This window comes from Poecilia formosa, unplaced genomic scaffold (assembly GCF_000485575.1).
Source record: "Poecilia formosa unplaced genomic scaffold, Poecilia_formosa-5.1.2 Scaffold565, whole genome shotgun sequence".
Lineage (NCBI taxonomy): Eukaryota > Metazoa > Chordata > Actinopteri > Cyprinodontiformes > Poeciliidae > Poecilia > Poecilia formosa.
In genome coordinates this window covers 135,387-162,481 of record NW_006800504.1, presented here as the reverse complement: position 1 = coordinate 162,481, position 27,095 = coordinate 135,387, and the positions used below count along the sequence as shown (strand labels likewise).

Sequence of the window (27,095 nt, the reverse complement as noted above, 5' to 3'; positions counted from 1 at the left end):
TGTACTTTGCTGTTCTATTCGTATCTTTGAGACGTCATCCTACTCCCATTTTGACAAGTAGGGGTTTCTTCCTTCAGCCTCTTTCTATCACACTCATTTTCTTCATTCATCAGCGGCTCAGAGTGCTCCTCCTCAGCCTCACCTGGCACCTTCTTATACGTCTTCTCACTTCCTGCCGTCTTAGATTTCTTCACCAGCCTCTGGTGTCGATCTTACCTTCTACACGGACTCCAGCCGACATTCTTCCTCCTTCAAAAAAGTAAAGCGTAACAGAATTACCCATTTAGAGACAGTTCTGTTGGATTTAAGCTGGCTAAGAGCGCAGACGCCGGATCTCGTCAGGATGAAATTGAAGAACTTTTTTTTTCTTACTCAAATGCTATCTTCTGTAAAGATTGGAGAAAGTTTTTGGATTAAAGTAGAAGTGGCTCCACGCTGATTTCAAACTGGAACGTTCAGAAAGATACCTGGCTTCTCCTCATTTCATAAAATTCTAATATAATCGGTGAAAGCTGTTTGATCGTGGAAGCTGTTTGTGTATAATTTAATAAATCATATGCAGTCTGCGATAATGAGATGATATGAATATTGACTCAAAAGAGCATGGTTTGTTTTCAATTAATGACATTTATATATGCAATCTTTGAGAAGCATTGGAGTTGATTTCAATATTTCTCTGCCCTGGAAAAGTAAAACCTGAAGTGATGAAGCCTCATATGCAGACAAGAAAGCCTCTGTCACATGCAAATGTTAACTAATCAACATGGTTTTATACTGATGTATTGCTTTCAGAAAGGCTGAGCCTTATCCCTACAACAACTGAACTCTTTCTGACACTTTTCCCGACTTTAAATTCAGTCATTTAATTAATCAAACAAGAACATTAAGATTTTACTTCTCAATAAGTAATGAAAGTAACGTTTATTTAGGCTGAGTCCTTCCTGAACCTGTGGGCAGAAATGCAAAACCTTATTCAAAATAATTCATGAAGAAATAGATATAAAATAAATTCTGTTTGAGTGAAATTTCCCCGTCCCTTTTAAGTTGTGCCTGAGGGTGAGAAGAGTCCCCCCACTAAAAACCAGTCTCCCACCACTTACTGACATCAATGCAAGAGATTACATATTAAATTGAGCTTTTCCTTTTGTGTCCCTACACTGACTCAGAAAAACAAAACACAAATTATTTTTTTAAACAGCAGGAGCCTGAATGGTAAAATTATTCACAACTGTCTCTCCTTAAAGGTCTTTTTTTATACATATATATATATATTTTTTTTCTAATTTTAGTTTTACCTCTCATGTCCTGTTCCTCCAAATGCATGAAGTGGAAGCAACACAGTTTACCCTGCAGCAAAATACAACCTGGCATTTTTTTTGCTCTTGGGTGTATATACACTCTTTCATTTCTCTCAAGGTTTTTATGTATCAGTAAAGAAATGAAACGCTGAGATGTCCATGAGTTGGTGCAATTGACCAAATAAAACATCAAAATAAACATTTGATGCACAGCACTGTGAAAAAGTCTTCACCCCCAGAAGGATTTATTTCGTTATATATTTTTCACAAATCATAAAATACTTAACTTGTTAGAGGAATTGAAAAACTGACCTGAAACTGTGAAAAAATGATATTCTGTTAACTTTGATCAACAAAATTATCTGACAAGGTGAAGTAGCAACACATCATGCTCTAATCTAAGGACAATTATGAAAAGTTGATATACAAAGTCCCACATATCCATCAGACTGAAAAGGGTTGTAAAGCTTTTTCTGAGGACCTATTTCAATGTCAATCCACAGAGAGAGAACCATTACCCACTACCGGAAAAACATATTTCTGAGGTCAAATTTTGTAAGAATGACTGAAAATTATTCCAAGAGTCAAAAGCTGCTGGTGTTAGAGTGATGGTCTGGGGCTGTTTTACTGCTTTAAGACCAGAATTATTTGATAAAAAACATAAATTCTGCTATGCAGCAGGACAATGAAGTTCAACTCTGAACTGCTTAAGCACATAAAAAGGAAGGTTCTGCAGTGTTTAAGTCAAAGTCTGGACTTCAATCCCTTTAGAATTCTATGGCACGACTTTAAATTCAAATCAATAATATGTATTTATCCCAAAGTGAAACTAAATGTTGGTATAACTCATATCACCCATGTATGTACAGAGTCATGAATGGTGTCGTGAACAGGAATGATCTCCGGTAGCAGTCAGTCTTGCACTGAATCAAAAGAGGCCTCTGACTGAAGACTGAAGTAACTAATAGTCTTATGACATTCTTAACATGCTAACAGCTAAATATCTGGGAAGCAGGGATGATCTTTCACAGTAGTTTAGCTGTGAATCCACATCGTTTGCTTTTGCTCAAGCAGTATTGGGTCCAAAATTAAGATTATTGTGCACCACTTCCTTGTTACAAGATATTCTGAAGCATTCTGCTAGTCAGATTAATGAGAGGGAGGCATTGCCAAATGAGAAGGAGACTAGCTTTAGCATCACAGAGGCTACTGAATAACACACCTTGGCTGGTCACCCACTGTACTTCCACTTTGATATAATTTACTGAAATCCAACATCACAACAAATAGAAATATCAAACATAAAACATAAAAGGACAATAATATTGTTAAACAAATTTGTTGTCAGTCCTGGCTGGTCAGTTACAGGTGCTGGCCTTTCGTTAATCAGGTCAGTAGCCTGTTGTGACACGGAAGTAGCCTCTGTTAGGTGTGTAATGGAATACATTTTGGCTCCAACGTTGCCAAGTATAGAAAGTCGGTCAGAGGGATGTTGGAATCTTTAAATCCTTTCCCGTTATGACTGAGTGAGGAGATGGATGGAACGTCCTCCCGCTCTCTCTTTGGCCCTGCTCTGTATCCAGGAAGCCTCCTTTTCAACTCCTCTGGGATCTGGAGTGGCTCGATTAACACGACCTGAATCTTCATCATCCGCATCAGTTCAACACAAATGGGGAACACACTCATAATCTACCGGCACGGTATAAAAAATGTGTGTTGTGTTGTTTACATAATTACAAGTGCTGTTGAAGACCACTTATGGTTTTCACTTTGTTCTTGTACTTGTCAAACATTAAAATTACTTTCTAAACAAAGTAATTTGGTCCTCATTGTAAAACTCACCATAAGACCAAAAAGAAAAGTTTGGTCAATGTTACATTAAAGTTTGTTTACAACGAACGCAAGCTGCATATTTAGTGAAGCAATACCACATATACAATACAGGGAAAAAAATATAAAAACAAACAAGATTCAGGTTTTGCTTGAGGCAGTGCAAACTCAGTCATGATGCAAATACATAGTTCTTGGGGGAAATTATTATTTTTCCTGTATTGTGTGATTGTCACAAAGTCATGTATAATGCATTGTGATTTGTTCGGTTGCAGTAAGAGCAAACATATGTAGTGACGGTGTATGGAGTGATGCAGTAAGTGCAACCTGAGGGGAAGCCGTTTCGACGAAGCGGCTCCGTTTGGCCCGACACAAAAGGTGAAGAAAAAATAAGGGACATTTGGACCAGAAAGCAAAAACAAAGAGGAATTATAGAAGGATAATCAACAAAAACAGTCAGAATTTGAAGAATTTATATCAATGCTTTTACATTTATTTCATGGATAAGAGCATTTTAAAAACAGTGGCTACAGTGTCCATCAGAGGTGGTGCAGAGAACTAAATTGAAGCCTGTTTGCGAGAAGCAGATTTTTCTCAATGTTTCTCAGCATGTCAGGCCATAATCTCATCCTGTCTCGTGATGCCTCTGCATACAATCTTCACTCAGTCGTTTCTACAAGAGGAAAGCAAGTCAGGCTAGAGATGTCAGGCCTTCAGGACAACCAGCAGCAATGCATTTCCCTCGCAGAGAAATTACACAATTTTTTTCCCAACGCAACACAACATCCGTCTCCTCTGAATACCGAAAAACCTGAAGGCAGCCATGTTAATTGCAACCCCTGGGTGTTGTCTGTCAGGTGATAATACTGTAAAGTAACAACAATCCGGATGCAAAGGGGAGGAAGGTAAGAATGGCTGGGAGAGCAAAACAACACAATGGATGCAGCAGTTGCTCCCATTTAAAACATAATTTCAAGAGTGTTTTACCCCTGGGTTTATTCGGGTATACCAGTGTTGATAGTGAGTCTTATTGAGCTAAAGCAATCTGGGAAGGAAAGCTGTCAGAGGCTGAAAAAGACACCAAACTGGAACTGAGGATCCAGTTTTTATTTGTAATTTTATTTAAACTCTAAAGTAAAATGTGCATTCAAATGAACAGCATTAGTCGGTCACTTAACATCCTAGTAAAATCCATAAACTTTGTTGTGATGTGACCAAATTTACAAAGTTCAACAGGTGAATAAGCATTTTCACGTTTTGCTCACAAACTAAAATATTATATTTAAGCTACGTGATTAGTTCTAATGTTTCATAATCAGTCAGTTTCTTGTCCAAACCCATCCTTTTGAATAAGTATTTTAAAAAGACACGTTTCTTTCATATATAAGTAAATATTGAATGTGTTGTTGCAGAACATAACACTCCAAAGATTTGTGGGATATTATGTAAAACATAGAAGATTGGCATTGTTGTAAGATGTTTGTTTTCAGGTAAGAGAATGACGGAGAAGAACTAAGCTTGATTTTCTAACACAAATAATCTATGAAGGGTATGACATACATGATATCCACTGGTACTGAGAGGGCAGTTTTCAATTTTCAGCAGATTGATTTCCATTTCTGTGAGCTGAAGTAAAATTCTGCAAAGGAAATGAAGAAAATGAAAAACATATTTGATTGTGCAGATTGATGTGAGCCCCTGATGATGGGCCAAGGTCACAGAAGAACTCCCCGAGTGAGCTCTATTTTATTCACAAGGATAAGAAAAGTCAATGACAGGGTGATGAGGTGACTCTGGGACTTGCAGCCGACGGGCGAACATGAGGGACAAAAGTGGCAACATAAGTGAACTGTCAAAAAACTAATTTGACTATTGAATAGCAGCTGAAAATAATGATTTTCCCACTATGGGGTAAAAGAGGTTTGAGTGCGAAAGTCCATATTGCTGTGGATGAAGCAGCGATGCACACAAAGTGTGTTTGCAGTTGCTGTTCTCCACCAGAAAAAAGCTCTCTCAGTCCCAACCTATCATCTTTCATTTTATTTTCCCTCTTTCTTCTGAGACGTCACCTGCAGAGGTACATGCTAACACTCAAACGCAAAAAAGGTGCATTTTCAACCCTAATTTTCTTGTCATTATGGAAAGGATTCATGCTGCGCTTTTCCCTCTGAGGAAGCTGTAAAAGAACCTGGGAGCTAATTTATGCCAGATCCTGCTGGCAGCAGATTCTGCAACACCTCTGCAGGCGAGGTGCTTTGCACGTATCTGTTAGTTTTTACACCTAAGCACAAATTACATGTTGCTGAAAAGAAACTCGTCAAAACATCGCCCAACGGCGTTGTAGCAAATTAGAGATTTTTACAATTTTATTTACATTGCATGTGAGTTATCACCATGAAACATGTAATTACGTGGCAATAAAACATAAACATAATTTGACTAACTTGTGATTTCACTGAGTGGAACATGGGGATGAGTCAATGATTAGTGTAAAAGTGTTTCATACTGCAGCTATCATTCCTTCAACCATGCATCTTCGGTGCCTGTCTGGTCCTCTTTAGTTCTTTGGAGGTTGGTCTTGAGCTTATCATAGTCAGAAATGAATCAACTCCAGCTAAATGAAAGACACCAAACACAGTTCAAGGTCTGATAGGAAGCAATTTTCCAACAACACAAAACATCAAATTTCTCTGCTCATTAACTTACCAGCTTTATAAGATTAAAGCTAAACTGACAATCAACACAGATCAGTTATTTTAAGCAAATTCAAACAAAGCCGATTAGTGAAAAATTGAATATTTTTTTCAAATTTCAGATTCAGCTGTCAGTGTCACTTCAAACGTACATCAGCAGAATACGTATGTCAGACACAGTAACCCTCACATATTACTTATCACATGGCAGAAGTGTGATCTGCTGCAGTCACTTTAACAAGCACCCATAGCTTGACCTTTATATATAAACTCCCACCAGCCACTTTATTAGAGACACCTAACTCGTACCAAGACCTTTTTTTCACTTGTGGCCTTTATTCTTTGTGGCAAAGATTTAACAAGGTGTTTGAACCGTCCTCTGAGATTTTGGCCCACGATGACATAATAGCATCACACGTCGCAGCAGATTTAACAAGGCTCTTACGTCAATACAGATGCTCTTCCTTCCCCATCCTGATGCTAGGTTTAGACTTCAGCAAATCCTCTTCACCACATCTAGATGCTTAAATGCAATGAGCTTCTGAAATGTGATTGGCTGATTCACTGTTTGTGTTAGAAAGAAATTATACAGGTCTATGTAGCAATTTGTCCAGTGGGTGTACCTTGTCTATCTTTCAAATAAATGGTAGCTAGGTAAAAGAATGCTGCTCTACAAAGAGCTCCTCTCATATCTAGTGGGGTTTGAAGAAGACTCAAGTGTAGAGGTCGAGACTTTTCTCAATGAAAAAGCAAGAAGAACTTATATGATGCAGTGAGACAACAATACTCAACGGAGAATCCATCAGAAAACTGAGACGTTTGAATATAGAGGAGGAGGTGGTTGATTATCAACAGGGTGCAGCTGGGAGTAGAGGCCAACAGGTAGTGATTTAAAATGAATAATTAAAACTGGGGACTGAACAGAAAGTAATACCATTGATCTAAGGGAGCAAAATCTGACCGTACAAGGAGCAAAACACAAAAAGTAAATCCATTCATCATTTTCCTTTCGGCTCAGCTCTCTCCTAGTCGCTACAGACGGGCTCCAATCTGTCTATCGATCTCCCGCCCCGTCGTTCCCTCCTCCATGAACACGACCCCAAGATACTTTAATTCCTCCAATTGGGGCAGGACCTCATCTCAGATCAAAGTCTCAGGCTTGGAGGATAAATACAGAAACTGAAAAACAAACAGTGAGACCAGTGAAACAATAATGAGTAAAGGAGAATGAATTGAATATGGCAACACATGTTAAGCAACAATAAGGCAGAAAACCCAAGTGTCCAGATATTCTAACACTCACTGATTTTTGAGCTGTGGTGGTTCTTCTCATTTATCCATCAATGAAATTATCAATGAAGCTGAATTAAGGAGGATGCCTTGCAAATGCCATTAAACTTTACAACAAGCATATGGTGACAATGGAAAGAAACAATTGTCTTTAAACAGAAATAAATTGTATTAGTGACCATCTGCCATGAGCAACTGTGGGTTGACAAAAAAGGGAGACAGAACAAACACAAAGCACTGGACCATGAAAAGCTTTGTGTCTCTCATCTTCAGTTCTTTGCTGCACTTTGCATACGACTCATAAATAGTAAGAAAACCTTAAAACTGCCATGATTTCACATTTTTTAGTCCATAGTATTTTATTTACTGCAATTTAGGGCAATGTAGACGTTCAGACTAGTAACTTCAGGTGACCCCCGAGTGAGCACAGAGGCTGCTCTATCTATCCATATATTATGTATTTATATGAATACTGGCACAAATATGACAAGATAATGAACATGATTTATATCCTCACATTCCTGCAGACTTAACTTTTGCAGAAGTTGCCCAATATCAGTCATCTGCAGCGCATAAAGATAAGTGCCTGTCAGATTAGATTTTTTTAAGTGCAGTAAAAGACAAGGCCATCTTCCCAAATATAACAGTCTGAGATGGGTCAAAGAGGCTTAATCCCATGGGATATAGGCATCATCAATCATTTTTAGTGCTGATGATCAAGTAGCGGGCCAAGCTCAGGACATCCTGCCAACATCAAATGGAGCCAAGAGACTACCGAGTTCAGAAATGTAGCTGGTGTTGCAGCTGCCTGAGAGTGCAATCAAGTTTCAGACAAGGGGAAGAGTTGCTGACAGAACCACCATCCATTAAGAGTTCTTCAAAAGCTGCTCTGAAAGACGGCAGAGACATCCTCCGCCGCAGCCTTCGGAACTAACGAGTCTGTTCTCGACTTGGATCCCATCAACTCCCATGCCTTCTTTTTGTTAAACACTGCGCAGACAAAAATTGCACTTCGGCGCCACAGTTATTCTGGTTTTCATGCAAGCTTCAGTAAGTGCACCATTGTAGGAAAAATATCAAACCCTCTGGGGAAATTAAGGCGTTTATAGTCATTTTGGAGCTCAGTGTCAGGCTGAACTTAGTCAGAGGTTTCGGGAGCAGTGTGCGCCGCTGATCAGAGGAAATTCCAAAACACCTAATTTGGAGAGTGTAAAAGTTTAAAGGACACATATTTGTGTTGAAATAGTTAAGAGGCACTTTGAATTTGTGTTGAAGCAGTCAGATTTAAACATTAAACTGTGTCCCTGTGGACCTCTAACACATCATGACTCATCCTCTAACATCGGATCTCATCTTAAAGGGGCAGTATTATCTGTTTTCCAGGCACAAAGTGCCATTTTATAGCATGACCAGGTATCTATATTAATGTAAGTTGTTACAAAAATTATATATCTATCAAGTATAACTTAAAATAAATTTTACTTTGCAATTTAGGAATTTTGCACAGCTGAATGGTTGCCATAGGAGATTAAAGGATTTCTCAAACAAGCATGAAAGAATCAAGGAAACACTTCAGGTATATTTTAATGAGTAAATAACTTTATAACACGATTATATTAAAGCTAAAAAAAGGTCAGTTTTACGTGACAATGCCAATTTAATGTCTGAAAGGTTCCACAGAATATGCTATACAACATTTATGACCCTGGGTTAAATGTATGTTGAATCATAAAGTAGGTAAACAGCAGCAAAGCAACACATTTTTCCAGTAATGGTATAAATATGACAAGAACTTCTAAACTACAGAATTACACAAAGAAGTTTAAAGGGAACAAAATCAAAAGGATGAGGAATAAATAAGATCTACAGAAGTATATAAAAAAAATCTAGCCAGATAACAATTACACGGACAGACCCCACACACAGTTTAAGATGGCAGCTGTGGGGATGCTTTATCGATTTGTGATCAAACCTGCAGAGGCAATTCAATCCGTTTTAAGCAACAGAGGAAATTCCACTGGGCAATCTTCTACAAATGACTGGACGGCTGCACGCATGTGTGGCTCTGAGCATGCACACCGTGGAAGTGTGTATGTACGTGTGTGTAGTCGCTGCGTGCAACACTTCAAAAATATTGCTCATGAGTGTGCATTCAAAATGATCAGGCAGAGAGTTTGAAAAGGTTCACAGAAAATGCCTAAAGTGTAGAATAATCAGGACAGAGATTGAAGAGTAGAGGAGGGAAAAAAGTGGAGAGAGAGAGAGACAGAAGGTTAGAAATATTGAAAGAGCATAAACATAAAAAAAAAAACAGTTAAAACTACTACAAAAAAGAGTGTTGAGAAATTAGAAATGCATTTTTTTCTCATAACCAGAGATTTTATTATTTTTTTAAATCATTCATCCCTTCTCACTGTTTGCTCTCGCCGTTTCCTCTTGTGGCTCTTGCTCTCTCACCAAATACAGATGGCATAATTAGCATCCATTTTCACAAAAGACACCCAGAGAAAGAGACGAGCACCAGCAGTGGACAGATTTAACAGGAGCCACTCAGAGATCTGTCAGGCTTATCGCAACTTTTGGAATAATTGATTCAAGAAAGAAAAAAGGGTGATGACGGTGAACAGATATATGATATTGAAAAAACAAAAATTTGGAAACTCCTTGACACCAGACAGCTTCAAGAGGCTATCTGAGAAAAATCACTGTGTAGGATGTTGCCAATAAAGTAAATTTAAAAAAAGTAAAAAGTTGGATATGAACAGAAATGTTCATGTCCAACTTTAGCAAACAGCTGGAGGAGCAGTTTGCTAAAGCAACTATTTGTGTAATGGCAGTGTGAGAAAACCAAGCCTTGATTAAATGATTCATTAAACTCTTTGAGTTGCAGTTTCAATTTGCTGAGAATGAAAAATAGCATCCAGTGTAAAGCAATCATGTAACAGGTAAAGTGGACGCAAATTCGACGGATAAGTTTAAAGTAGCAAACATGATTTTTCCTCATAAATCATTTTTTGATGCCTACAATCCCTCCACCTCTCTGTCTTTGCTGAGTTCAGTTTGTCAAATTCTTTGTCTAAAAGTTTTAAATGGCCACTGGAACTTCTGTCCTGAACTTCAGGCACAGCATTTTAGTTTCTACTGTCTCAGAACGGCCAGACAGATTGCTGCTGCGATCTTCAAGAACCTGAATGCAAGTCAATCAAAAAGCACAAGTGGAGAAAAGTAACATATTCCTTCCTTCTAAGATTTAAGTTTTCCATCAGGAAAATCTTTCCACTACCAGTAAGCAAACAATTACCAATAATACTACATCGCAGAACCTCATTTAAACCTCTGTGTGTATTTATGCACACAACTTGTTGACATTTCAAAGTTTTAGATTAACTTTTACTTTCAAACACCATTTCTGTCAATAAGGGAGAAACAGAAGGGGAGCCTGGTTCTCCAGACTTCACGTTGCATTTGTCCTACATTCTGAACAGCAAGGCAGAAAGTGGACAATCGTGTCTTTTGTCCCGTAGGAAATGGGAGCTTCAAGAAATCAGTTACAGCAACAGAGCTCGATTCAAACTTCCCCAAATCCAGCAGACTTTCTAGGCGAACGAACTACAGTTCGATTGAGGCGGACTGAACAGAGCCAGCGCGTCGTGGGACAGAGGCTCTTGAGGACGGGATTCAGAGACCCCTGCTGTAAAGAGAGCTGGAAATCTCAGCAAATCAGTCCACTGAATGTTTCTGCTCTTTGCATCTCTGGTAAACATCAACCCTGCAGATTAAAAACACTTCGGCATGTTACAAAAAAAAAAAAATCCACTGAAGAAATCTACTACTTTGCAGATTACCTCATCATTCTTTCTTTTAAAATCAGGACATTTCTTCCTGTAGCTCAGTCGGTCTGTTTTCTTTTCGTAAAATATATTTTTTTGATTCCAAGACATCAAATACATTCGAACATCCCTTCATAAATAAAGGCAGGAATGATAAATGACGTGCCGTTTCCCCGGGAATCCCTTTAATGTAGCCTTTTTAGGGTAGCAGCCTCCCTGTAGGACCCGGCTGTCAACTTCAGAGATACCACATGTGTTGGATCATCGGTTCACTGGGGATCAACTCTTTCCTTCTCCGGATTTCCATCCTTTTTAGGTTTCCAGCAGCGTTGTGGTGTACATATAAAACCCTAGCAGTGCCTCGCATGCTAATGTTTCTCATGTGATGAATATTACAGGTAACATCTGGACTGAGACATTTCTGATAACTCAGTGGGAAGGCCTCACCGGAGAGGACTGACTGAAAAAAAAAAATCAATAACTTCAGTCTTACTTTCAGGTGACAGACCAACACAGAAAAGTGTGTAATTCTGAAGAGGAACAAAAAGATGGGTAATTTAAAATTTAGTTTTAAAAAAAATCAGTAAAAACAAATGTGGTGGGAAATTATATTAAAGTTCTGTTTATTTCAATGTGCCTAAATAAGATCCAGTGCATCCAATCGTCTCCAGTCATCTAATCAGTAATTAGGGTTTGATTTCTGATTTTTGCTGTGATGCCAAGTGCTGCATTAGTATGTAAAATGGTTAAGAGAAATACAATAACTTGTAGAAAAAAAAAAAACAAATTGTAGAAAAACTGAATATAGCTGCACATAACTCTGATCACACCGTGCCTCCCATCACAAATGGTGTTGGAGGCACGAGGAAGTTGTGTTCATGTCAAAAAGGACACGAGTTGGCTGATGGTCTGCACATCACAAAGCCCAAGAAAATCCATACAAACTGCTATCTCTGAAAATATTGAAACTGCTGCAGTGGAAGAAACAATTTACAAAATCTATAAAACCTAAGATCAATAAAATGAGATGTAGGTGTCAGGCTAGACTTACATAAAACTGTAATAACTATTATTCCATTAAACCCAGTATCTCTTCTTAAAATTTGAATAAAAACACCACCTAAAGGCTCTGAATGTTGATCTTTTCTATCATATTGCTTCCTGCTACAAGCCCCTTCGTCTCTCCCTCTATTTCTATTTGCTGCCGAAGTGAAGCTGGTTGTATTGGAAGGAATCAGCTGTGTTATTATCATCAGCACCACAGACTAATGTCCCTCAACACAAGCATTGTAATGCAAAAATCAATTCAAGGCTTTAATTATTAAATGAGCATTGGTGTGCAGTTTGCATTAGTGCTAGAGACTCATAAAAGATTAAAATCATTTAGCGTGACTAGCATTTTTTGTGTGTGTGTGAGGGAGAGAAAGATTAATAGACCAATACATAGCTGCTTTCTGAACAAGCAGAAAGATTTTCAGTTCCCGTGAAAGACTTGTAAAAATAAAGCGACTGGCGGTCAGATGAACGCTCAGTCAGATCTTTCCATACAGATAATGAGAGAGACACGGCCATAATATCACTTCCAGCCTTTCTCTTATTGCATATGCACGTAAATATATATGTATATATATTCCAGGATTAAAATCGCAAACATAAAACGACTTCAGCATCAGTCATGACTGTCTTTAAACCACTCCATTTATTTAATAATTAACAGCAGGCGCACGTTCAGCCACGTATTTTATTTTATTTTTTGCACAGCATGACCATTTTCCTGTCATGATGTTCTTGTGTGTGTATTTAATCACAGATGTGTGAAGTGTCTTTTTGTGAGACTTTCAAACACCATAATGTGAGTCTCGTCACTCCATGCCTGGGGTCTTAAAAATCGTGTTCACAGCGTGAGGCGTTCAGGTGTGAAGCTTTGTAGTTTCAGGTCTTTAATATTTGGCAGCTCTGAAGTGACACATGGGCCTGGTATTGGAGAGAGGAATTAAACAAATCATTGATGAGCTGTCATCATAAACTCAGTGCCAATGTTGCCTGATAATTTGTAGTTTTTAAAAAGTAATGTTGAAAGAGCGCGCTTCAAACCGCAAGTCTTCCTGTAACTGATTTATTAGAAGCAGAAAACTCGTGATTTACACACTTTTCATCGTTTTCAGCCTCTCAATTGAGTTTTCCTGTATAGGAACAAAAGTTATATTTATTTCCAGAATAGGCTGGTGGCCCCATCTGTGTTTTCACTGCTGGATTATCTGAAAGCACAGCTGCCTCGCTCCTTTTTTCTGTTTCTTTTAGATGATGACCATCAGATGATAAGTAGTTTCCTGAACGTTTTCTTTTCCACTGAAAATAGATTTCCCCTCCCCGTCTCATTTCTAGTTTTGTATGTTTTTTGTCTATACATAACAACCAGGAAGGTTTTTCTTTTATATTGGTGCCTCTCAACATACACATAGCATCAGTGGAGCATCATGGACTCAAAGACCTGCTGCCAGAGCTCAGGGAACCTTCTGAGAAAGGCACAGAGAGCAAAGAGAGAGAAATGTTATGGATATTTTTTTTGAGAAATCATTGGACATTATGTAACATCCCTATGAATCTAAAAAGGTTATTGAGAACACAAACACTTTAGATGTGAATCTTCACATAAATGTATCAGCTCTCAAAGGGACCTTCAAAATGCTAAGAGTCTAACCAAACTGCTCAATTATCCTGCTCCTATTCCTAAATCTTCAAAATCTAACACCTTTTTTATTTTTTAAACTAAATGCTGGTTCACTCAGGTAAACTTTTAGAAACCTAGTTTCTTTCTGAACAGGCAAGGAGCATTGCCCTGTCAGAACCAAGACTGAACCAATCTAACAAGCCCGTACTTGTTAGATTTGATTGTGATAAAGGAGTAAATATTAGGTTATTGATAAATATTAGGTTATTGATAATATAATGAACCCTTAGAGTGAAACCCAGAAGTTTTGACCAAAGTCATACATTTTATAAGACAGTTATACCTGATATACTGACCAGATCTGTGTAAACTTTTGAATTCAAGGAGAGTTATAGAAATAAAAAACCTGTATATTAATGTTTGTGTTTAATAGTGTTAAGCCTAGGTGTTTTTTATACCTCTATTTTATTGATTAAAGTGTAATCATTTTATTGAAGCTGAACAAATTTTCTGAGAATTTTATAAAATCCAGAATACATGTCAAAATAATATTTCAAAATAAATTTTCATTACACAAACATAAATTCTATTGATTAGAAATCATGCCTGCATATTGATATTTCTAATGTGGAATAACTGCTATTATGCAATTCATTTTCTAAAAGCCTGTTGTCGTCTTCACATAAAAACCATTTAGAAATATTTTTTTGCCACAATTTACATTTTCTTAGAGAACAGTGTCAGTTTGGACCATACAGGGCCATTCCAGCTGCGAAAGGAGCCCTCTGCATGTTATTAGGCTATTTATTGCTCCATTTGTGGCTTTAAGGCTGCTGAGATGCTCTCAGGAAATGAATTAGTAAATGCTTTGTTTGCAGGGAGGGGATTATGAGATTCAGGTCTCAGAAATAGCTGAGCTTCACAGCAGAGCAGAGACTCTAAATCACTGCAAATGTTCTCTTCTTCCCCGTGTCATTACTGTCCATTTTTTCCTTTGGACTTGAGGGCCTTGTGGCTTCTTTCACTTTCTTTATGCTTCATTTATAATTCATTTTATTCTCAAGAAATTCTCCTTCTCCAGGCAGGTAATGAGTTTCTGTCATAAACCTTTTTATATATCGTGCTTTTTTTTATATTGGAATGAGCTACTATACACACAATGTAGAGTTATACATTTATGTTCATTTTATGTCCATGCTTTTACCTAAATGTCAGGCAAAATCTGCTGTCTGGAATTGAAACTAAATATATAAATATATGAGGTATACTATTGAAATTGCTATTGAATGTGAATAGTTTCTGATTGATCCATCATTTTTTAGGAACCTACCTTTAATCTTTGCCATTGCTGTATTTGATTAAAATCTCTACACCTAATGTTTCATACTGTACGGAATTCAGACTGAAAAATGATTGGTAAAAACCATGATTAGTTATATGAAAAACATGAGTCATGTCATTCTTTATGGTGGAAATGTTTAACATGCTCCTATACTTTACTAGCCTGCTTACACACCATCACACTTTTGTTTGTCTTCCTCGTATTTCAATGCTGTACGTGGATATGCCACATTAGGAAGAAATGCAGCATCACCTTCCTACTTATCTGACACTGTAGCTTCCATGATCTCCAGCAAAGCAAGACTGCTGGGAAGCTTTATGGACATCAAAAAACTCAATGGAAAGAATGTAGCATGTTAGAGATGCCATATATATCACACATCTGCTCCGCAACAACAAAATTTACATAAACGTTACGCAAAAGTCGCAGCAACTACCTGAGGTTAATGTTAGTTAGCTCACCTAACTCACCTCAGCATTCCAAAAGCTTTACGCAGCTTATGTAGCAGGACAGTCTGACATGTTTTCTGTTCAGTTCACTTGTTAAATTACTTGACTACTTTAGGGCACACATGACATTTTGAACTCTTGACACATTTCATGCCAATATCCATCCATCCATCCATCCATCCATCCATCCATCCATCCATCCANATCCATCCATCCATCCATCCATCCATCCATCCATCCATCCATCCATCCATCCATCCATCCATCCATCCATCCATCCATCCATCCATCCATCCATCCATCATCTTCCTCTTTGAACTATGAGTCTGAACTACTTTAATGCCAAACCATATGGTCTGTATGAAATGGGAATGCATTACACTCAACACTTCATGGATGTGACAGGTTTTCATTTTGTCATGCCTAAACCTTTCACAAAATCTTTTTTTTTTTTTTTCCAAAATAAAATATGATTTTAAATACATCAAGATAGAGAATATAAAAACACGCTTATATGTAAGGCTTTTGAGCCACACTTGTATTTGGCATTGTCTGTCAAAACTTTAGGACCAAGACAGAAAAACAAGTGTTGATAGTTCAGCAGACATTTTTTTGCCAAGATTGGCTTCTTTTCAGATCCTCAACAGTTTGTCTAAGAAAGCAAACAAAGGACAAAGCTGGTAATTTGTTGGAAAAACATCATCTAACGTCAGACTCGTTCTCTCAGTACTGGAAAGCTTCACTATTATTCCTATGCTCTGTTCAGTGGGAGTCCCTGGATGCTGCCAGGATGCACAAATCACAAGACAGACATAATCTTTAACTTAGAAGGATGTTAGTTTTAAAGTATCAACAGTTTCTCTAGAGGTGAACACATATTTAAATTTAGTCCACTTTGGCAATCAGACTGTGAAGAGTGGAAAATAGGAGCTCAGAAGCAAACAGTGCAGGAGGAGAAGCACCTGAACATCTGAAGTGAAACAACCCCCCACCAATCCTCAAATCTAACAAAATGGTGTTAAATAGTTGAACTATTTTTCTGATGCTCTCTCAGGTTTTCTAACCTTTGTTTTTACGACGCACCTATTACTCACGAGTTCCTTTAAGGCAATAAAAAAAGGTTTATTTCCCTACATAATACATTGATTGGAGCACAGTTGCTAATACATTAACCAATCAAGTTTATTTGCACAGCATATTTCAGCGACAAGGCAGTTCAAAGTGTTTTATATTATAAAAACAAAAATAAAAAGTCATAAGAAGAACATGCAGTCACCAGTCGAGAAACCAGTCATACACATTGTATTTTGTCGAGTACCATCATCAAAATCATCAATACATATCATATATGTTGGTCAATGTTCCATTTATTGTGGTTCAAAAGCTACTCTGAACAGGCGGGCTTTAGTGTTTCAGCACATTATCCATCTCGTGCCGTAATGCCCAGATAATTTAGGATCTATTCATAGTTTTTGACAGTATATATCAGTGTTTCTCAACCCTGGTCCTCACCGCCCCCCTGTCCTGCATGTTTTAGGTATTTCCCTTCTGCCACACACCTGAATTGTATCTCTGGGTGATTAACAGGCTTCTGCAGTACTTGATGGTCATGCAATAATTTGAATCAGCTGTTCTGGAATAGAGGCACTTCTAAAACATGCAGAGCAGGGGGGGGGTGAGGACCAGGGTTGAGAAACACTGGTATATATAGACAGCAATAATACACATCATAAAACATTATAGTGCAAAACTATTCTGCTAAAAACGGGAGGATTTAATGTTTTTGGATAATGCCTTTTGGCGTAAAATACCACTATCTGTTTCATAAGAATTTTCTTTTTTTTTTGCCTTGTTATATGCTAAAAGTGTTGAGGAAATACCTTATGTGTCTCTGGAGATCTATTACTTTTTGTTAAATATTCAAAATGATAGTGAACAGAGGTTCATACAAGAACAACCCTGATCATCTGTCTGCCCATCAAATTTAAATATTCCCGATGCGGACAAACCTGAACTGCTCCTCTGCGTCTTCTCATCGCAACACAGGTCGTCGTTCAGATACCTCCAAATGTGGGATCTATATATAATTTCACGGCAAGATACGACACGAGTTTAAAAAGAAAATTGCTGGACTATTTTATGCTGATTTCATCCTGCATGAAGCGTTTCAATCTACATAATGTCCTTATCACCCGGTGCCACAGGGGCAGCTTCTCTCCACGTCTTATCTCCAGTTTACTGTTTCTTTCCCTCGTCTCATTCACGCTGGCTTCTTGTTGGGTTTTTACATCGTCTGCGTTTCTCTTTAATCCTCAAATTGTTCCTTGTTGTCTCCGACTATGCGCATAGAAGGAGACAAGGAAGTAGGACCCTCTGCTCTTTATATCACAAACATACACACAAACACATTGCTCCATTCGTCTTCTTTATAGTGGCCTCAGGATTTAATTGAGTTCCTGTCAGAAATAGCAGTTGTTCAATTTCTCAGCTGTTGAAGGGCTTGCATGAGGAAAGTGAGAGGTAGGGTTTTCTTTCCTATTATATGAGCTGCCATTCAAACCTCTGGAATAGAAAGGATTGGAAACAAATGGAGAGTAGCAAAAAATATCAGAGTCTGCGTCACATGAGGGCTCGTGTGTTTATTTTGGTATTTTCTCATAAGAGTAAATAAGTGGAATTATGAGCAAATCTCTGCTTCATATCATGATAAATGATAGTATTGTTGTTTTAAGATAATTTTCAAGTAATGGCAAGAACAAGTTCTCAAAGATCAATGAATTTTAAAGGAATATTTAACAACTGGAACTGGAAGACATTTTAAATATTCAAAATAAACAAAACAACAATAAATAACATGAATTATAAATTCTCTGTAAATAATACTGTCCTTCAAAAAAACAAAGGGGGTTAGTTGAGACCAAAGCATCAGATTGGAGACGTTTGTCATCCAGTTTTTGGTTAAAAGAGAAAATACTAAATCATATATAGAAATTAGTGAGCTTGTTTTAATTTATCATGTGATTCATTGACTTATTGCTTATCGTGACAGGCCCACTTTACACTTCCTATTTTTCTTTTTTTTTTTTTGCACATTTTACACCTGAAGTCTGGAACACAGCAGAAATTGGGAACCATTTCAGTAATATAGTTAAGGTTAACAATCAGTGAACCTCTACACAAGCAACCTTCACCACCTTAAGAGCGATTCCTTGTAGTGAAACATTTTCATAGCAACAAAACCAACTTTACCTTTGAAATAAACAAAGCAAGCTTTAAAAATATACATCACACAGAAATCATTCGGTTTTATTGTAACGTAGAAGGATCATAATTTAGATTTTTAGGTGGTGGAATGATAAAAAAAAAAACATTTGCAAAAAGAAAGTAAAGTTATTTTTTGATTCCACTTGAGCCAATTACATATTTATGGAAAATGAAGGATACAACTCAGAAAAACAAAACAAAAACCCTGCTAAAATCACTCCCTCCTATTGAGGAGCCATTCTGAATGGGTAAAACTGACCCATTAGGAGTTACAGACATCAGCTTTAGTAAATAAAAGTTCAAGCCTAATTACCAGAGAATATTAAGTACAATAGTATTTACAGAAACTGAGGCACTGACAAAAAAAAAAAAAAAAAATCTCTTATTCTTGTAAAGGAGTTCCCTCTGAAATGAAATCTACGGTTTATTTCTGGCCTCAGATTTCACAAGGGATTTGTAGAAATTGGGATTCAAACTAGCAACATTATCTTGTTCTCCAGTTCTTGGGCTGCAGCAGCTGCAACATTTGGCCGACTCAAACAAAGTTAAAGCAATTTGGTTTTAATCTGCATCCAATTATGACTAACTACAAAAAATTGAGTGATTGTAGGCAGAGAAAATGCAGTTGCTTAAATTTGTCACACTGATTAGGAATAATTTTTTTAGCAATGTCAATAAGAAACAGTTTTAAACTTCTTCCTTAATGTGAAGAAACGTGTTAATGAACTTGAAAGACAAACAGTTTTTATAATCTGGGTTTTAAACCTCACATTATCATTGACAACCAAGTGTTTGATTAAAATCTTAGAAAATATAATAAGGTGATAAAATAAAAAGCATGTCGAACATTTCTTCTTCCAAAAAAGTGTGCAATGGTTAAGAAAAAAAGAGCCAATCAGGTGTTTAACCTTGTTAAAGCTAATAGCTGAAAGCCACTGCCCTGCCTGTTTTAAAGGCGCCCATGCTTTTAACACTCACTCAAATTGACAGTGGATTAAAAGGCTTCTGCAGAACCAAGGGTACATTTTTAATGTATAATTTATTATTTTTGAAAAAGGTGCGTTGGAGCAGGGACACATGTGAAACGTCCCCCAAAGATTAAGGCTGAGAACACGAGAGATAATCAAAGCGTAAGGCTGATGATGTCACTGCAGGCTGTGAAAGGTGAGTGGATTTTAAAGATGACCTCAAGAGTCAAACAAATGTTTGTTTTACTTGTGAAAAATGGAACTTTTCCATAAGTGGAAAACCAGAGCCTGGTGTCTGTGGTTACTAGGGAGAGGAAACAGTTGATGTTGAACATTTCTTGAGATTGGCATAAGTCACCACAGAACTAAAACCTGCCAGATAAAAACCTGTTTCTACGGCCGAGTCTCCCAAAGCAGATAATTATCAAGTTCCATTACGTTTACAATTGAATAGGTTGTGTAAAGCCATATGAGTGTAATGCAATGGCAGGGGCTTTTATATCTGCACGGATTACTCTGCTACCATCAGCAAAAAGGGAGCGACTTTAATAAAAACCCGAGGAGAGTTTTGTCAGAGTAAAATACAGGAGGTTTAAATCCAGCTATCCTGAAGATTACAGCTCCTTCCAGTGAAAAAGCGCTCTTTGATGATCCATCTGGAGCAAGAAATTACATCAAAATTAATCAACAGCGGTGTGAGGCGAGCAGAGAGAGGAGATAAATAACCTCGTGCACAAATACAGCATGTAGACTGAATGATTGATGCAGCTGCAGCTCGCATCAGCTGTGACTAGAGCCACCGAGACGCCGTCCGGGAGTAAAGCACTATCTTAAAAAATAAAATACAGGTCTAGTCCCGAACCTCTAATGTATTTTTGGTAAATTGCGATTTATTTTTAAGTTTTGACAGTAAAATTGGTGTAAATTTAGGATGGGGTTTGCATTTCACATGGACTTTTTGTGTTTTGTTTCTTGTCTGTATAAAATGCATCACAATTTCACTTAATTTAATTTCAATTAGATGTTTGTGCCTGTCAGAAACATAAGATACTTTCATTTTTACAGCTTTTATTTGTCAGTTTGGCTTCACCGTTTCGGTTATGGCTGGTTCGCTTGTTCATGTCAAGCTATAAGGAAGAAAATGTTTTATTTTTATATAATCAGTGTACATAAATGACACTCATAATACACAAGTCTCTTTAACAATTAACATAAGGGATCTTGCTGGGTGTGCCACTGTTTTAAATGTTTTTCATGTCTTATAAAGATTCCTAAAACTATTTTTTTCCCCCCGTCAAGAAATCATCAGCAGTTTTCCAGTAAACTCTGTGCTCCACTGCAGGCTGATAGGAGGACGAGCTCTGGCTATTACAAAATGATTAATGTATGAGGGCACTCCAATTACAGGTGCCGATTTTACTATGTAGACATTGCAACAGATTTCACTACTGAGTCGTCGGTGAATGCGGCAGCCTGACAGCTGAGAAGGATGTGAATCTTTGTGAGAAAATAATTACAGTGACAGCTGGGATAGGCTCCAGTCCTCACAACCTTGAGAAGGAACAAAGCAGGTAAAAAGTAATGTCAAACGCACACTAGCCTGAATTACTTTGCTCAGCCGTTATTGAGTAAGCCTGAAACAAGTTCTTACAGATGCATAGAGGGAACAAAAACATTTCTCTCAAGCAAATGTTTTGCTTCTTTCACAGAGATCCAGTAGACGGTTTTTCTGTTGTCAAACTCTGAGAAAAGTCAAACAGTCTGAACAAAAGCAGCACAACCTGCCTGTGGATCAGGGATGCTGTGTTTTTCTCTGGAAAAAGTAACACCTTCATTGTTGGATTATGACTTAACGGTGATTGACCACAAGTTTTGGTTCGATTTGACAGGTTAAATAAAGTCCTGACTGTTACCAGAACTGCAGAATCAAGAAATGGCCAAAAGGATTCATAAGATCTCAGGAGACAAAAATCACAGCACTGATGTGCCTAAATTGTAGATTTGACTAAAAAACAAAGTTTCAAAGGGAAAACCCCTGGTCACCAAGAATAACATAAACACATCTACCTAAAAGAGTCACGATTATACCAAAGTATTTTGTCGACTTCGCTGTCTAGAAGTTGTGCATCCTCTTATGTCTGAATCAGCATTTCAGAAAAAAAGATCATACCAACATTCAAACATCATGTTGGGTTACACAGCCAGACAGTCTTCTAAAAAATACCAGAGAGTCCAGCTCTGCATGGATCAGTAAAAACAAAGCAAAGATTTTGGACTAGTACAGACGAAACCTAATGCTGAACTGCAGAACAACCCTAAACAGGCTGCGCATGCTGAATAAAAACTGCAAAGACCAGGTCAAAATTCCTCCACGATGTAGAAAATGTAAATGATATCAGTTATTTTAAATTCTTTTATAGAGGCCGTTACCAAGGGTTGCACAACCAGTTGGCATTTTAAAGGTATAATTACTTTTTCACAAGGTGCCAAATTAGATTAGATACTTTTTTCCCCTCTTACTGAGAACTGCCTTTTAGGATATAATCTGATATCAACATTTCTTTCATTTGATATGGAGAGCCATTTCAGCCAAAATTAAATAAATAAATAAATGGGTGAAATAAATCAAAAAATGAAGAAAATGAGTGAAATAAATAAAAAATGTGTTAAATAAATAATTTAGCTTTTTCATTAAACCAATTTTTAATTTATTTATTTTTCATATTATCAATTTCCCAATTTCTCTTTTTATTTATCTATTTTTCATTTATGCCTTTATCCATTTACCCATTTTTCATTAATCTATTTTTCCATTTAACCACTTTTCAATTTGAAACCTTTAACTATGACAAAAAACAGACGTAATCCAGGGTGCAAATAGTTTTTCAGAACACACTAGTTGACGTAAAAAAGTAGATTTGAAATTATGCAACAATTAATACAACTTACAGAGGCCAAACTTAAGTTTTAGATAAATTGTTTTTCTTAAAAAAAAAGGAAAAAAAAGAAAGGACAGGAAGACATGGTTGATTCAATCACATTTCTGTAAGAAAGTATTGTTCCGCCCACCATGCAGCGATTCTGAATGTTTTGGTTTAGGGAGCAACTGTTCCAGCAGCAGGGAGCGTTTGGACACACGTTAAGAGGAAGTCTTGTAGACAGTGCGGTGAGATTAAGGAGCTCCAGAGTGTTACAAAGGGTGGATTCTTGCCCAGGGCTCCCAGCAGGTTTCAAGAGATTGACAAGGAAAGGATATTGTATTATAGCTTTCATGCAACATGCAGTGCTGGAGCGATCCTGCTATGGTGTGAGCGCTCGCTATTGCATCCGTCATGCAGAGCCGGGGTGGTGATGATAAACAACTTGGAAGCTGTCTGCCCGTGATATCATGCTTAATGGCCCTTGCAGCTTCCTGGCAGAGATACAGAAGATGCCGGTTGGACCTTTCTGGTCTGGTCCTCTTTGCCTGTAACCCACCCTGAGAAATCAAATGGCAGCCGTCCAGATTTTACCCGACCCGACCGGAGCACCAAACAGCTGCACGGACAGTAAAAGATACTACAGAGGCCAGTCCATCATCAGACGTTCAGCTCTTCCTAATGAAGCAGCGCGAGCTCAACACCATAAATCTCTCAACTACAGCTGTCCTGTCATGTGGCTGGATTGAGGGAAATGAGATTCTGCCTCAATAACCCTGAATTTCCTCTGTTCGACCCGTTGAGAGTGCTAAAAACATTCGCCCAGGAGGCAGTAAAGAGATACAGTCTGCATGTACCGGGATGCATGAGTAGAACTTGAGCTGCTTACCAGTAAGGCAGATCCTGCATGCAGAAAAAGTGGATGAGGATGCTGGAGTCAGTTTCATGTTAAAAATGTTCTCCTTTTCCCCCCTTTTATGATGTGTGTTTTATATACAATGTGGGTAGACGGAAAATAATGTCACCCAGCTGGTCGCTGCAACGGATCCTGAGTCAACACTTTCCAGAAACTGTTGGGTGTGCTAATTAATTTCATTGCAACACATTAAAGAGCTGTAAACAGCTAGTGTATAAAGTCAGCCACTTAGCTATTTTGTGAAACTACTACATGGAGCAGTAACTCAGAACGAAACAAAGTCAATGTGAAAATGATACACAGAGAGCCTGTTTTTCAAAAAAGTTCGATTTTGGGAACCAGATGTAAGATTTTGTGGTATTAGTGGCCTTTATTCACCCTAATCAGACAGGAAATGCTGGTGAGAGCGGAGGAAGACATGCGGCAAAGGTCTGGAGCTCTGGAATCCATCGCAGGACAAACACCGTCCGCTTACACCACGCATCACACACAAAAAAACTGTATGTAGCTATAACTAGCTTGGGAGGCTAATGTGAGCAGCTGTTATTAAAAAAGTGCCAAAACTCTAAGTAATGCCCGATTAACTCAAAACATCAAAAATGTTATAAGCTTTAAGTCTACAAAAATGATCAAAACTTTATCAAAAGCCTTGATAAAAGAATTAGTGTTTTATGAAGCTAACTTTAATAAATCATATTAAGCTGGAGAAATGTATAAAAATCAGCAACCTTCTAACAAATACCACATTGGTTTCCCTTTTATGCTCAACACTGCCCAGGTTATTTGCAGCATAGCTTCTGTTTGGTGTTGGAAACATGAGATTTTGGTTGATATTGACATTATTGCCGGTTGCTACAGATGTGTCAGCTCAGCTCAGCTCCTTTTCCACCGTAATTAAATTGAGATCTAGCCATTGTGAATTTCTTTTTTGGACCATTTTCTGTCAACCAATCCGTTTTTGAAAAACATTGACCAGTCCATTTTAAACCAGCAACTATAATATGTTCAAGTCATTTGACCATATTGTGACTTGCACATTTCTGCGTCTTTCTGTTTCTCAGTTTGAAAATCAGTTAGTCGTCTTCAGCGCGTCAAGATACATAAATTCTTGTAATCTTTTTTGTGAAATGATTTTGATCAGAAGCTTTTGAGTTTTTCCTTGAACCGTTGGCTTTTGTTTTAGTGAGTCATTGCAAAATTAAAGTGAAAAAGGGACGACTCAGATCATTTTCATAGTACTGAATTTTAACCTATAAGCCAAACAGCAGCTCAATATGTCTGGTTAAACCAGGAGCAAAGTCATAACTTCAAAGCTTTCTGTTTATCCTGCTGATTGAAAAGGTTTTAATTTGATACTTGACTTATTTTTTCTTTAGTAAAAGATTCCAATGTTTCCTGGAGCAAAGGCCAGCAGAATGTAAAAGAAAACTTTTCAGAGGTCTTGTTTATAAGTTATGAGATGTCAACCATAGTCCCTGTGGATGCTGCCTGGATCAAGAGAATATGGTCATGTCTGGCTTCAAAGAGATTAAATTTTTCAGTTTTATTTTACTTTCTGAAAACAGTATGTCATCATCATGACATCATGGCTTTTGACATCTTCCAGGCATCATCGAGTTGAGGACAAAATCTCAAAACTTTCATTGCCATTCTGCATGCACATGTGTGCAGACCAGTGAAATCCTTCTCCTATTTTTTTTTCTTACACACACACATGCAAAGACACACAAGAGACTCTTAAACAGGAAATACAGGCAATGATGCAATCTTAGTGTAATGTTCTGAGATGAAAAATTCTTACGGAGTGACAAACTTCAGTCACTCCATCACCAAAAATCATTACCCTTTTCTTAAACCAAATTTTTAGTGTGTGTATCTGTGTATTCTTTTTTTTTTTTGGATCAAACAAAAACCTGGAAACCTCATCGCAGCCCAGAGAAACTAATGCAACAATCTCTTCCTGCAACAGAAATCAAGCTGACTCAGTCAGCTTGACTGGGGATTCATTCACCTGAATGAATCCCCAGGTGATTCATTCAGTTCCTAATAAAGTAAATTATTTTGCTTAATCAAATGCATCGACAGTTAAAATCAGCATCTATTACAGCAAACCACAAGCCTGCAAGGATAAGTGGGCACAGACAATGGAAGGATGTGTTTCCCTGGTAGATTGACAGTAAGAAAATTTGCAATTTTTACCATCAATATGTTAATATTTTCTTAGCACATACTGCCATTTCATAGCACAATCAAGTAACTATCTTACACGGAGTTGTTATGAAAATGCTGTATTTATCAAAAATATAAAAGTTGACTTTGCGTCTGATGCCTTGAAATTGGCCTCTGTCTCTTTAAGAAGCTCCTTCTCTTTCTGACACTTTGTCTTCAGTACGTCGTCACATTTCTCCATAATGCTGTTTACAACTGTTCTTAGGAGCAACCGAGAGGTAGTTCGTATGATTAGCACATGTGCAGTTCTACCAGATGTTTCCCAACTGCTGCTGCCACTAGTCTGGAGGAACTGTGTGGGGAAGGAGTGCTTTGTGGGGCGATGAATTGTGTGGAAAGCGTTTCTGAAACATACATGAAAGTATCAAAGCAACACTCTAGGTATGTTTTTGAAGAAGGATTAACATTATAACATTATATAAAACTCAAAAAAGTTGATTTTACATAACATCCCCCCTTTAAACCTTTGAGATTTCTGAAAAAAAAGTTTGCACTTTCAGGATCTCAGTGGTCCCCTACCATTTCTAGCATAGTAAAAGAATGTACTTTAACAGGTGCGCAGTGTCTGTGCCCTACTTTCCCCTATCCTCAGTGTCAGTTCATTACTTTTATTTTATTCATCCTAGCAGTACCCTGAAGACCAAAGAGTTAGTCTTGTTGTTCTGGAAAGTTTGAGTAACTTACTCTCAGCTAATCCAAATCCTTACCTTGGGAAGAACTGTGGAAACCTGTCTGCGCTGCTTAACTGCTCATGCTCACCTGGAGGATCGCAGCCTTTGTTTTGACCACCATCTTATCCACCATGCTAGGAAAAGTCAGGAATGACAAGTTCTGTGAGTCACTTCTCCCCCAGGACGAAGCAGCAAACAGAGTAACATTAACATTATGAGACTGAACTAAAAAGCTCACTGTAACTCATTGAAACAAAAATTGATTTCAGTAGTTCAGATTCAATAGGTGGGATATGGATTCGTTACTCAAAGTTTTAAACATTTATTTCTCTTTGATAAATATGGCATATGGCAGATTAAAACCCCAAATCCAGTTAAGATTAAAATACATCATAATAAGAAGAAGTATTTTAATTGCAAAATGTTGGGTTTCTGGAAAGTGTGTCCATGTATCCCTACGGCTTTGATGGAAAGAAAGTTCACATTGCTTCATACGGCCCTTCACTCCTTCTGCATTGTTGTTTTGGTGTATATCACCTTCATGGTCATTACACCAAATATGCGTTTAAGCTTAAACTTTACAAAGATGCAGATTCCGTCACGGGAGGGAAGCATGAAGTCAGTGGGTGGTGCCTCTTGAAGCCTTCATTCCAGCTGCAGTTCACGCTTTGCAAATATTTGTTCAAACTCTAGAAAGTTTCTCAAAGCTGTAGTTAACTTTGAGTA

General features: G+C 37.7%; 1 long non-coding RNA gene across 1 annotated transcript; it reads right to left on the bottom strand.

The window, feature by feature from the left end:
• LOC107834265 (uncharacterized) lies at positions 1–26,538 on the bottom strand. Its single transcript, XR_001660052.1, has 4 exons — positions 26,458–26,538; positions 5,573–5,742; positions 4,689–4,767; positions 1–249 (listed from the first exon to the last, which is right to left on the bottom strand). It is a non-coding gene; the product is annotated as an uncharacterized LOC107834265 (long non-coding RNA).
• Between the last annotated feature and the right edge of the window lie 557 nt (positions 26,539–27,095).